Genomic DNA, 12,734 nt, shown 5'->3' with positions numbered 1-12,734 from the left:
TGGCTCCTATTATATACTCATTTTATGCTAACAATTCCTTATGAACGATTTGAGATATTATATCTTTCAGTCTTTCTGCATCTTTTATCTACATTGTACCATACTACTTTACAAGTGATAACTATTTATACCTTGTCCTGCTAATATAACACATCTCATTGATGTATATGTGTATTGCTTTGTACTGTATACCTGTCATATTTCCGTTTTTCAAATAAAACTTCTGTAAACAAAAGAAATATCATACATTTTTTTTTCCTTTCCCTCTGGCAATTACTAAAAAAAAGCATAGTTTGCAAATTAGATCACAACACCAACTTGGAAACACAGCTATTTTTGAAACAAAAATAGATGCTTAGCAACCACTCTGAATGAGTTCTCTCTTGCCATCTTCCCCTCTGGAAAGATGACCAAGTCATCAAATGGTGGCAGCATCTGCAGAGAGCAGCACTGCCAACAGGAGTCCTAATGAGACAAAAAACGTAAAATTCATCATGACGGAAGACACTTTTGAGCACATTCTCTCTTTGCATCATACAGAAATGATCCCTGAAAGTATAGCCCTACCTTGACAAGGCAAAGATTTCAGCAACATCTTAATCAGTATTCCTTCAACAAATTGTGAACATGTTTGTCAACCTCCAATGTAAACTACTTGTAGAAATCAAGTAGTAATAATTAAGATGCCTGTTTGCCAACGTCCTATTCTAAAGAAAAATAATTTTGCAATTCTTTTCTCTCAAATTGTACCATTTTTTTGATGCCTTATATTGGCTATCTTGATTCTTTTGGATGTCCTTTTGGTAACCCAAGCAAAGTTTTAACAGAACCTCACAGTCTTGTTCAGCACAGTAACAGGAGAGACTAAAACGCAGATGGAGTATTTTTGTTTCCACCTCTTTAAAAACAGAATGGTCTGGCATGTTTCTTTTGCTTCCGAAAGAAGGGTTTGTCAGTGATGACAGTATTTTCTTTATCTTTTTAACATATAAAGCACCATAATTTTTCCTTGGGTTCCGTGAGCGTTGTTTCAGTTTTGCAATTCCTCCAAGCGCAGAAGCCAAAGGAAAAACATTGGCAGCTACTGCGTGTCACACTGCAAATAATCTTCCCACATAGTAGTATAATGTAATTTTTTTCCTTTCCATCTGGCAATTACAATAAAAAAAGCATAGCTTTCAAAATAGACCAAAACACAAACTTGTAAACTCAGCTGTTTTTGAAACAAAAATAGACATTTAGCATTCAAACAACCACTCTGAATGAGTTCCCACCAGCCATCTTCCCATCTGGAAAGATGACCAAGTCATCAAATGGTGGCAGCATCTGCAGAGAGCAGCACTGCCAACAGCAGTCCTAATGAGACAAGAACCCTAAAATTCATGATTGTGGAAGGTGAGTATGGACACTTTCGAGCACATTTCTCCCTTTGCATTCTACAAAAAATGATCCCTGAAAGTATATTCCTAACTTGACAAAGCAAAGATTTCAGCAACATTTTAATCACTATTCCTTCAACAAAATGTGAACATGATTGTCAACCTCCAATGTAAACTACTTGTAGAAATCAAGTAGTAATAATTAATATGCCTGTTTGCCAATGTCCTATTCTAAAGAAAAATAATTTTGCAATTCTTTTCTCTCAAATTGTAACATTTCTTGATGCCTTATATTGGCTATCTTGATTCTTTTGGATGTCCTTTTGGTAAGCCGAGCAAAATTTTAACAGCACCTCACAGTCTTGTTTAGAGCAGTAACAGGAGAAACTAAAACGCAGATGGAGTATTTTTGTTTCCACCTCTTTAAAAACAGAATGGTCTGGCATGTTTCTTTTGCTTCCGAAAGAATGGTTTGTCAGTGATGACAGTACTTTCTTTATATTTTTAACATATAAAGCACCAGACTTTTTCCTTGGGTTCCGTGAGCGTTGTTTCAGTTTTGCCATTCCTCCAAGCGCAGAAGCCAAAGGAAAAACATTGGCAGCTACTGCGTGTCACACTGCAAATAATCTTCCCACATAGAAGTATAATGTCATTTTTTTCCTTTCCATCTGGCAATTACAAAAAAAAAAAAAAAAGCATAGTTTTCAAAATAGACCAAAACACAAACTTGGAAACTCAGCTGTTTTTGAAGCAAAAATAGACATTTAGCATTCAAACAACCACTCTGAATGAGTTCCCGCCAGCCTTCTTCCCCTCAGGAAAGATGACCAAGTCATCAAATGGTGGCAGCATCTGCAGAGAGCAGCACTACCAACAGCAGTCCTAATGACACAAGAACCCTAAAATTCGTCACCGTGGATGGTTAGTATGGACACTTTCGAGCACATTTCTCCCTTTGCATTCTACAGAAATCATCCCTGGAACTATAGTCCTACTTTGACAAAGCAAAGATTTCTGCAACATTTTAATCACTATTCCTTCAACAAATTGTGAACATGTTTGTCAACCTCCAATGTAAACTACTTGTAGAAATCAAGTAGTAATAATTAATATGCCTGTTTGCCAATGTCCTATTCTAAAGAAAAATCATTTTGCAATTCTTTTCTCTCAAATTGTAACATTTCTTGATGCCTTATATTGGCTATCTTGATTCTTTTGGTTGTCCTTTTGGTAAGCCGAGCAAAGTTTTTTTTTTATAACAATATATTTTTATTGAAAATTTCCACAAGAATAGCAGCAAAGGATATTCAACAGCATACATATGCTCTAACTGTAATACAGAGTATAGTCATAAGCAATATAAAGTCAGCACATGAAACAATAAGTACTTAAAGTTCAACATTTCTCTAATGGAGACCAGGGACCTGCCAAAGCAAATATAGCTCTAATGGAGATCAGGGGCCTGCCAAAGCCAATGTATGTGTTACCCACTGGATGACATAAAATAATAGATCAAGATGGGCTCATCACCAATCTAGATATGTGTGTATTGAATAACCACTGGGTAGTCCTCAGAGAGTAGAGGTGAAACAGTTAGATAGGGAGTTTGCGACTCTCCGACCCGGCGCCCCTTCTGGGATCTAGCTGCACCCGAGCCAGTGGGCCGCACCCCCCCATGCTACGGGGCATGGATTTCTCCACTCTCGGGTAAGGAGCGGTACCCAAGGACTATTAAGCTACATAATAGGGATATGCATTTATACTTTATGTCCCTTATACCAGTTCAGCCACGGTTCCCATTCTGTGCAAGCCTGCCTATATTTGCCTAAGGAAGAGGCAAACATCAGTTCATAAGAAATGTGTAAGTGCGTTGTCTGTAGAATTACCGAGAGTGAAGGTGCTACCACCGACCTCCACCCCCTGGCCAACTCCAGGCGTACACTCAGGAGAATATGGGTTACAATTTTCCTTAAATGAGGAGGTAATATTTCTATGCCTAGTGATAGAATAGCTAGACCTGGGCATGGGTGCACAAGGATGCGTGAAAGTATGGATATTGTGTTAAATACGTCAGTCCATAGAGGTTGTATCACTGGGCATTCCCAAAAGATATGAATGAGTGTGCCTCTATAGCCGCAGTTCCTCCAGCACAATGGCAAGGCTTGTGGGGTATAGCAGGCTATCCTCGAGGGTGTGAGGTACCACCGTAACAGCAATTTCTGGTAAAGTTCCCACAAGTTGGCGCTTCTGGTGGTCTTGTAGGTAGAAGATATGGCAATACGCCATTGATCGTCGGTGTAAGACTTGAACAGATCCAATTCCCACGACCGCATGGAAGGGGTTTTAATAAATGTTGTTTTCTGCTGTAGAAGGCTATACATTAACGATATTCCCTTAATAGATGTAGTAGGGTTGTTGAAGTAAAGATAGAGCCTCCACGGTAAAACGGTGGATGGGTCGGGAAGTGTCGATAGTAAGTGGGAGATTTGATTATAAGTAAAAATGTCGTCCGGTTGCAATCCGAATTCCAATTGTAATGTTCTAAAGGTTTTCGTGGCTGGTCCTATTTGCAATGCAGTAACTGCAGTAACACCTTTGGCCAACCATTGTTTGATTTTTAAGTTTGGGATCAGGAGTTGAAGACTGGATAGGGTTAGTGGAATGGAGTTTGAAGGAGCGTCGTCCGATGGAGTGTGAAGTAGGATTCTCCAAGCCTCTATGGCTGCCACCATAGGCGTAGAAATGTTAGGGGGTAGTGCGGACATAAATCTAGCTGCTAAGAGTAGATCCAGTGGATTCCTGTAAGGACATTGGTAGACTTCCAATTCCATCTAGCCTTGGCCCCGCTCAGAAACCACTGTCTGATTTGGGCTAAGCACGCTGCCAGATAGTAGTCTTTTAGAGCGATATGTCCTATACCTCCTACTAATCTGGACTTGATGAGTTTGTGAAATGCGCACCTAGCTTTTTTCCCCTGCCTTAGAAAATTATTCAGCATGGATTGAGCTTTAGTAAAGTAAATGTTTGGGGTTAGAATAGGGAGAGTGCGAAACAGATATATAAATTGGGGGAGTATTGTCATTTTAAGGGCTGCCAGTCGACCGGACCACGTTAGTTCTACTTTAGATAAAGAATGAAGTTTGGGTTCTAAATGTTGAAGAAATGCTGTGTAATTTGCCTCAGCTAATTGTGCAGTCCTAGCCGTTAGTGTAATGCCTAGATACTGTATCCCATTGGCGGTCCAAGAGTAGGGGTAGGTTTCCTCTAGGCGAGCTTGGATGGCAGGGTTGATGCCTAGGCCAAGAATGTGGGATTTGTTTTCATTAACCCTATAGTAAGATATTCGGTTGAACATAGTCAAAGTATCAGAAATCGCAGCCAGGGAAGACTCCACCTCTGTCACGATCAAGATTATGTCGTCAGCAAATAAACTGATAGCATGGCTGTCTGCGCCAACTGGGAAGCCTCTAATTTCAGGATGGCTTCTGATATATATAGCTAGGGGTTCCATTAACAGGTTAAATATTAACGGGGATAACGGACACCATTGCCTTGTGCCATTAGAAATTGCGAAAGGGGTGGACAGAACCCCAGATGCATTCACTCTAGCCGAGGGATTCGAATATAGAGCCAAAATAGCCGTGAGTATTTTACCAGCAAAACCAAAGGCTTCCAGGACTCTTGTCATATAAAGCCAGCGTATGCGATCAAAGGCCTTCTCTGCATCTAAAGTCAGAAGCAGAGAAGGCCTTTTCTGCCTTTCGGCCATGTGAATGATATTAATCATTCTGCGAGTGGCATCCGACGTCTTTCTGCCCAAGGTAAACCCCGTTTGATCCGGATGAACGATTGTAGGAATTATTTCGACTAAGCGCTGAGCAATCAGCTTAGCATATAGTTTCACGTCCGTATTGAGGAGCGATATCGGCCTAAAATTAGAGGGGGTGTCGGGAGTCTTCCCAGGCTTGGGTATAGTAACAATTATTGCTTCTAACATTTCAGGAGGGAAAGAGGCAGAGGCGGCCGCATCATTAAAGACTTTCACTAAATAGGGGGTCAGTATTGGAGCAAATTCTTTGTAATATTCCCCCCCAAATCCGTCCGGTCCCGGAGATTTATTTAGTGGTAAAGTGGCAATAACTTTGTGGATGTCGGTATCAGTAAATGGTTCATTTAGTGATTGTAGTTGGTCGGGCGTCAGTCGGGGAATGGAGATGGAGGACAGGAAGTCGTTAATCATACCTAATTGTGGTTGGTGTGTCGAAGGGTCCTGTTTAAGGTTATATAAGGATTCATAATAGGAGCTAAATGCATCAGCTATTTGTTGGGGGTGATACACTTTTTGCTTAGTCACAGGGTGAATTATGTAAGGATATTAGATTTGTGTCTGTCACCCCTCAAGTTGTGCGCTAGGAGTTTGCCTGCTCTGTTGCCGTGTACGTAGTAGTTCATTTTCACTCGTTTGGATGTTTTTTCGAATTCTTCTAGGAGCAGGAGCCTAAGATCATGTCTGAGATGGGTCAGTCTTACGGATAAGGACGGTGTGGTGTGGAGTTTGTTTTGTGCCTCTGTGTCAGCAATTGCTGTAGTTAGCTCGTTTAATCGCTGCAGCCTCCGCCTCTTTGCCCTCGCTCCCAGCTGTACCAGAATTTCCCGTATAAATGCCTTATGGACATTCCATAATACACAGTTATCTCCAACTGAACCATCATTATGATCAAAAAATTCCCGAAGGCAGGTATGTACAGTGTCTCTAGAGTCCTTCTGTTGAAGAAGATAAGAGTTAAGTTTCCATAATGGACTCCTCTGCACCACTGTTGGATTGGCAATGGATAACACCACTGGGGCATGGTCCGCCCAAGATATTTTGCCAATGGAGACAGATTTCGACAATAATAATACTCTTTGATCAACTAAAAACAGGTCTATTCGCGTGTAGACCCGGTGGGGTGAAGCTAAAAAAGTGAAATCCCGTTCAGCCGCATGGAAGCAGCGCCAAGCATCATACAAATTGTTGTTGTGAATGGAGGGTAGTAGTTTAGCCGCCTTTCGGTGGGAAGTCGAGGTGGAATCGCACGTCGGGTCTGGAGTGGCGTTAAAGTCTCTGCATATCACTAATAAACCTTTTTGGATCTTCCGGATTTTTCTAATAAGTTTGTTGAAGAAATGCACTTGGTGCACATTAGGGTAGTATACGGTGGCGATCGTGTAGGTGGAAGAATTCACTTCACAGACCAGGATCAAGAATCTGCCTTTTGGATCTTTAACCTCTAGGTGCAGCTTAAACGCCACCGTATCTCTAATAGCCATGAGAACACCTCTAGACTTGGAGTCAGCGTTGGCTGTAAAGACATAGGGATAGTTGCTATGTGAGCATTTGGGGGGAGCCGAGGAGATAAAGTGTGTCTCCTGAGCGCAGACAATATCACTGTTGTGGAGTAAAGCTTCCCGCCATAAGGATTTCCGCTTTGCGGGATGGTTCAGAGAAGTAAGATGCCAATGGTCTGGGTTTTCTGTCATCCTGGTCTCCTGAAGGTTCGCAAAGAGACCTGCTTCTGTTGCAGGTAGGCATCTCGTGGAAAAGAAACGTAACATATTAGGAAAAAAGAAAGTAAGTAAACATGTAAAAACGTAAAAAAGAAACATAGTCCAGTGCAGCTGAGCACCAAACAGGGTGCTCCTCTAAGTGAATAACAAGTCACCCGCAGTCAGCGGGCAACTGCTGCTATTTGTGGGGGTTTAGTCCGACCGTACAGGTCACGGCCCTACACTCCAGGGATACAGAGTTTCTTATGACCATCCGATAGGCTCATGTATGAGAACGAGCATTTTTGCCAGTTACCTCTTACCAGTCCCTGTCAACTTGTCTGGGTGTGCTGGTGGATGGGGAAGTGATCACATCCTCAGGAAGAATATCCCATTCTCGCAGGAGAGCAATACCCTCCTCTAAAGAAGAGATCGCATATGTGCGATTATCACGTGTCACTACAAGCTTCGTGGGGTGACCCCATTTGTATGCAACTTTGTGGTTCCGGAGAACTTTTGTAACAGTGTTCAGGTTCCTCCTTTTCTGTAGGGTGTATTGGGACAGATCTGCAAAAAACTGCAAGTTCTGATACTGTGGGGGAATGACCTCCTGCTTTCTCATGTACAACACGAGGCTTTCTTTAACGTGAAAGAAGTGTAGGTGAAGGAGAACATCCCGTGGTATTTGCTCAGACAAATGGGAAGGCTTAGGTAGCCGGTGTATTCTATCAATGATAACATCAAGATCCGTAAGCTCAGGAATGAGGGTTTTAAAGAGCGTTGTAGCATAGGAGTTCAGGTCAGATTGTTGCACTGATTCGGGGATACCCCTTATTTTCAGGTTGTTTCTCCTAGACCTGTCTTCCAAATCGGCCAATTTCGCCTTAACCCATGCAGTGTCACTTTCTTTTTCCTCATACACATCGACCAGATAGTTAATCGTATCGGCGTATTCGCCCATTTTTACCTCAATGTGATCTACTCTTTCACCCAGTTCATGAATATCCCGATTAAACTTGTGCATGCAGGATGCCATATCTGATTGTATGGTACTTCTAAGGGACAGCAGCATGTCTTTTAACACAGTGTCCATCACAGGCTGATTCTGTGTAGGGAAAGATTCGATCGATTCCGGCATGTCCCTTGTGTCATCTCCGGACTCGGGGCCTGGGCTATCCAATGTGTGCAATCCGTTGCCATCCAGCCTGGGTCTGGACTTAACTGGGCTCCGGGTTGCTGGGGAAGGCGGGGAGGAGGGCCGGGAATCGGGTGAAAGTGTCATTTTAGCAGAATTCCCTGTCTTAATGTGATGTCTTGCTACTGGGGCTGCAGGGACAGAGTAGGCCTCAGCGCCATCTTGCATACCCTCCATAGCTTTCATGAGGAAGAAGTCCGTAAAGCGGTGCGGGCGCCTTGGGTTCCGCCGTTTGCTAGGCATGGTCACGACTGTTGCCCAAGCTAAATCGCCGGTTTTTGGAGTGAAATCGGTGGTCGGATTGTTCGCTAATAGACGCTTAATCCCTGAAGCGCTGGAGCTCTGGATCTATGCGACCATCCGGCTCCGCTGCAGGCCACGCCCCCTGCCAAGCAAAGTTTTAACAGCACCTCACAGTCTTGTTCAGTGCAGTAACAGGAGAAACTAAAACGCAGATGGAGTATTTTTGTTTCCACCTCTTTAAAAACAGAATGGTCTGGCATGTTTCTTTTGCTTCCGAAAGAATGGTTTGTCAGTGATGACAGTATTTTCTTTATCTTTTTAACATATAAAGCACCAGAATTTTTCCTTGGGTTCCGTGAGCGTTGTTTCAGTTTTGCAATTCCTCCAAGCGCAGAAGCCAAAGGACAAACATTGGCAGCTACTGCGTGTCACACTGCAAATAATCTTCCCACATAGAAGTATAATGTCATTTTTTTCCTTTCCATCTGGCAATTAATAAAAAAAAAAAAAGCATAGTTTTCAAAACAGACAAAAACACAAACTTGCATACTCAGCTGTTTTTGAAACAAAAATAGACATTTAGCATTCAAACAACCACTCTGAATGAGTTCCCGCCAGCCATCTTCCCATCAGGAACCAAGTCATCAAATGGTGGCAGCATCTGCAGAGAGCAGCACTACCAACAACAGTTCTAATGAGACAAGAACCCTAAGGCCGCGTACACACGCGCGGACTGTTGGCCCAACCTTGTCCGCTGAACAGTGTTTGGGCGGACAGTCCGCTCGTGTGTGGGGCTTCAGCGGACAGTTTCAGCGGACAGTTGGACGAACAAGGTCTTACGGAAATTCCGAAAAACTGTCCGCTGAAACAAGGTTTCAGCGGACTGTTCGCTCGTGTGTAGGCTTGTTCGGCCAACTAAGTCTCGCGCATGCTCAGAAAGGATTTTCACGCCGAAAGCTATAATGCAGTGTATAGGACGTCGTATTTTTCGTCCCGTCGTACGTGCCGTTCACGTCATCGCGCACGGTTTCAGCAAACTGTTCGTCCGTCGTGTGTGGCCATGTCCGTCCATGCTAAGTTTGAGCGGACTGTTCGCTCAAACTGTTGGACGGACAAAGTTGGGCCAACAGTCCGCGCGTGTGTACGCGGCCTTAAAATCATCATCGTGCAAAGTAAGTATGGACACTTTCGAGCACATTTCTCCCTTTGCATTCTACAGAAATGATCACTAAAAGTATAGTCCTACCTTGACAAAGCAAAGATTTCAGCAACATTTTAATCACTATTCCTTCAACAAATTGTGAACATGTTTGTCAAAATCCAATGTAAACTACTTGTAGAAATCAAGTAGTAATAATTAATATGCCTGTTTGCCAATGTCCTATTCTAAAGAAAAATCATTTTGCAATTCTTTTCTCTCAAATTGTAACATTTCTTGATGCCTTATATTGGCTATCTTAATTCTTTTGGATGTCCTTTTGGTAAGCCGAGCAAAGTTTTAACAGCACCTCACAGTCTTGTTCAGCGCAGTAACAGGAGAAACTAAAACACAGATGGAGTATTTTTGTTTCCACCTCTTTAAAAACAGAATGGTCTGGCATGTTTCTTTTGCTTCGGAAAGAATGGTTTGTCAGTGATGACAGTATTTTCTTTATCTTTTTAACATATAAAGCACCATAATTTTTCCTTGGGTTCCGTGAGCGTTGTTTCAGTTTTGCAATTCCTCCAAGCGCAGAAGCCAAAGGAAAAACATTGGCAGCTACTGCTTGTCACACTGCAAATAACCTTCCCACATAGAAGTATAATGTCATTTTTTACCTTTCCATCTGGCAATTACTAATAAAAAAAAGCATAGTTTTCAAAATAGACCAAAACACAAACTTGCAAACTCAGCTGTTTTTGAAACAAAAATAGACATTTAGCATTCAAACAACCACTCTGAAGGAGTTCCCGCCAGCCACCTTCCCATCAGGAAAGATGACCAAGTCATCAAATGGTGGCAACATCTGCAGAAAGCAGCACTGTTAAAACAGTCCTAATGAGACAAGAACCCTAAAATTCATCATCGTGGAAAGTGAGTATGGACACTTTTGAGCACATTTCTCCCTTTGCATTCTACAGAAATGACCAATGAAAGTATAGTCCTACTTTGACAAAGCAAAGATTTCAGCAACATTTTAATCACTATTCCTTCAACAAATTGTGAACATGTTTGTCAACCTCCAATGTAAACTACTTGTAGAAATCAAGTAGTAATAATTAATATGCCTGTTTGCCAATGTCCTATTCTAAAGAAAAATCATTTTGCAATTCTTTTCTCTCAAATTGTAACATTTCTTGATGCCTTATATTGGCTATCTTGATTCTTTTGGATGTCCTTTTGGTAAGCCGAGCAAAGTTTTAACAGCACCTCACAGTCTTGTTCAGCGCAGTAACAGGAGAAACTAAAATGCAGATGGAGTATTTTTGTTTCCACCTCTTTAAAAACAGAATGGTCTGGCATGTTTCTTTTGCTTCCGAAAGAATGGTTTGTCAGTGATGACAGTATTTTCTTTATCTTTTTAACATATAAAGCACCATAATTTTTCCTTGGGTTCCGTGAGCGTTGTTTCGGTTTTGCAATTCCTCCAAGCGCAGAAGCCAAAGGAAAAACATTGGCAGCTACTGCGTGTCACACTGCAAATAATCTTCCCACATAGAAATATAATGTCATTTTTTTCCTTTCCATCTGGCAATTACAAAAAAAAAAAAAAAAGCATAGTTTTCAAAATAGACCAAAACACAAACTTGCAAACTCAGCTGTTTTTGAAACAAAAATAGACATTTAGCATTCAAACAACCACTCTGAATGAGTTCGAGCCAGCCACCACCCCATCAGGAAAGATGACCAAGCCATCAAATGGTGACAGCATCTGCAGAGAGCGGCACTGCCAACAGCAGTCCTAATGAGACAAGAACCCTAAAATTCATCATCGTGGAAGGTGAGTATGGACACTTTCAAGCACATTTCTCTCTTTGCATTCTACAGAAATGTTCCCTGAACATATAGTCCTACCTTGATAAGGAAAAGATTTCAGCAACATTTTATTCACTATTCCTTCAACAAATTGTGAACATGTTTGTCAAAATCCAATGTAAACTACTTGTAGAAATCAAGTAGTAATAATTAATATGCCTGTTTGCCAATGTCCTATTCTAAAGAAAAATAATTTTGCAATTCTTTTCTCTCAAATTGTAACATTTCATGATGCCTTATATTGGCTATCTTGATTCTTTTGGATGTCCTTTTGGTAAGCCAAAGAAAGTTTTTTTTTTTTTTGAATAAAATTTTATTGAAAAAAGAGTGCATCAAAGAGTGACATAATCAGCAAGTACAGAGGGTTTTTTTTTTTTTTTTCCGTATAACATACAAGTCATATACAATATCAAAGTAGGTCATGCAGTGGTGTATAAGCACCGATATCTTACATCTAAATGAAGAGTATCCCTCTCCCTAACAAAACAGAAGAACACGAGGAAGACATGGCTGGATGGATCTGCTAAACATAGGGCACTAAACTAACCTCGGATGGAGATCAAGGTGATCTATAATTGAAGAGAGAAGCTGGGAGGGGGGGCGACCAAATTTGTTGGTCTATTATAGATAGTTATCCAGTAGCAAATAGGGTCATGGTTGGTAAGGTCCATTGTAGACAAAGGTACGTTTATCAAGGTGTGCATGTTCTTGAGGAGTAAGCTGCGCCATAATGAAAAGGTCCCATCTGTTGTGGAAGTGTTGTAAGGCTTTCTGGTGGGCCAGATTGGTGTTAAGTTTGTCACGAAAGAGAATCTGTAGGAGATCCCTTTTGACCTGGGGGATGGAGGGTTTGGATGCAGATGTCCAATTGGCTAGTATGGCCCTTCTTGCTAGCAGGAGGCAGATCAAGGCCCAGTTCTTGCCTGGTGGGCTGGGAACGGTGGACTATAGAAGCAATGTAGGGTCCCAGTGCCCGAAGATAAGGAGTAGCGGGTCTTTGGGAAGCTTTAGCAATGTGATCTGGAATACATATGCCAGGATTCGGTCCCAAAATGCAGAGATATAGGAGCAAGTCCAGAAGCGGTGTGAGAGAGAAGGCTTAGGTTGTTGGCACAGTAGGCATAATAAGGTGGAGGTTGAACGGAGGTGGGAGGTCGGGAGAAAGGGAATATGTGCACGGTGAGCGATTTTCAGCTGGGTTTCCCTCCAAGATTCATTGGGAACCAGGTTATATACGGAGTTAAGGCCTTGCAAGATCTTGTCCACTATGTCTTCAACTGGAAAGTCTTTTGCCCAATTTGACATTGAGGATGAAGCCAGAGATGGAGTTGTTTTTAAAAGTAGAGGTTTATAGATGTCGGATATTTTGTAG

The 12,734-nt window shown here is 41.9% G+C and overlaps 4 non-coding genes and 1 pseudogene across 4 annotated transcripts; all 5 read right to left on the bottom strand.

Annotated features, from left to right (window-relative positions):
* Window positions 1-361: 361 nt before the first annotated feature.
* On the bottom strand, window positions 362-565 carry LOC143985284 (small nucleolar RNA U3; annotated as a pseudogene).
* A 687-nt stretch (window positions 566-1,252) lies between these two features.
* On the bottom strand, window positions 1,253-1,468 carry LOC143985258 (small nucleolar RNA U3). Its single transcript, XR_013275539.1, has one exon. It is a non-coding gene; the product is annotated as a small nucleolar RNA U3 (small nucleolar RNA).
* A 692-nt stretch (window positions 1,469-2,160) lies between these two features.
* On the bottom strand, window positions 2,161-2,372 carry LOC143985269 (small nucleolar RNA U3). The gene has a single exon (XR_013275547.1). It is a non-coding gene; the product is annotated as a small nucleolar RNA U3 (small nucleolar RNA).
* A 7,906-nt stretch (window positions 2,373-10,278) lies between these two features.
* On the bottom strand, window positions 10,279-10,492 carry LOC143985249 (small nucleolar RNA U3). The gene has a single exon (XR_013275532.1). It is a non-coding gene; the product is annotated as a small nucleolar RNA U3 (small nucleolar RNA).
* A 692-nt stretch (window positions 10,493-11,184) lies between these two features.
* LOC143985280 (small nucleolar RNA U3) lies at window positions 11,185-11,396 on the bottom strand. Its single transcript, XR_013275555.1, has one exon. It is a non-coding gene; the product is annotated as a small nucleolar RNA U3 (small nucleolar RNA).
* Between the last annotated feature and the right edge of the window lie 1,338 nt (window positions 11,397-12,734).

This window comes from Lithobates pipiens, unplaced genomic scaffold (assembly GCF_037356315.1).
Source record: "Lithobates pipiens isolate NorthernLeopardFrog02 unplaced genomic scaffold, aLitPip1_a1.2 Scaffold_16, whole genome shotgun sequence".
Lineage (NCBI taxonomy): Eukaryota > Metazoa > Chordata > Amphibia > Anura > Ranidae > Lithobates > Lithobates pipiens.
The sequence above is the reverse complement of the archived record's forward strand: the minus strand, read 5'-3'. Positions and strand labels throughout refer to the sequence as shown.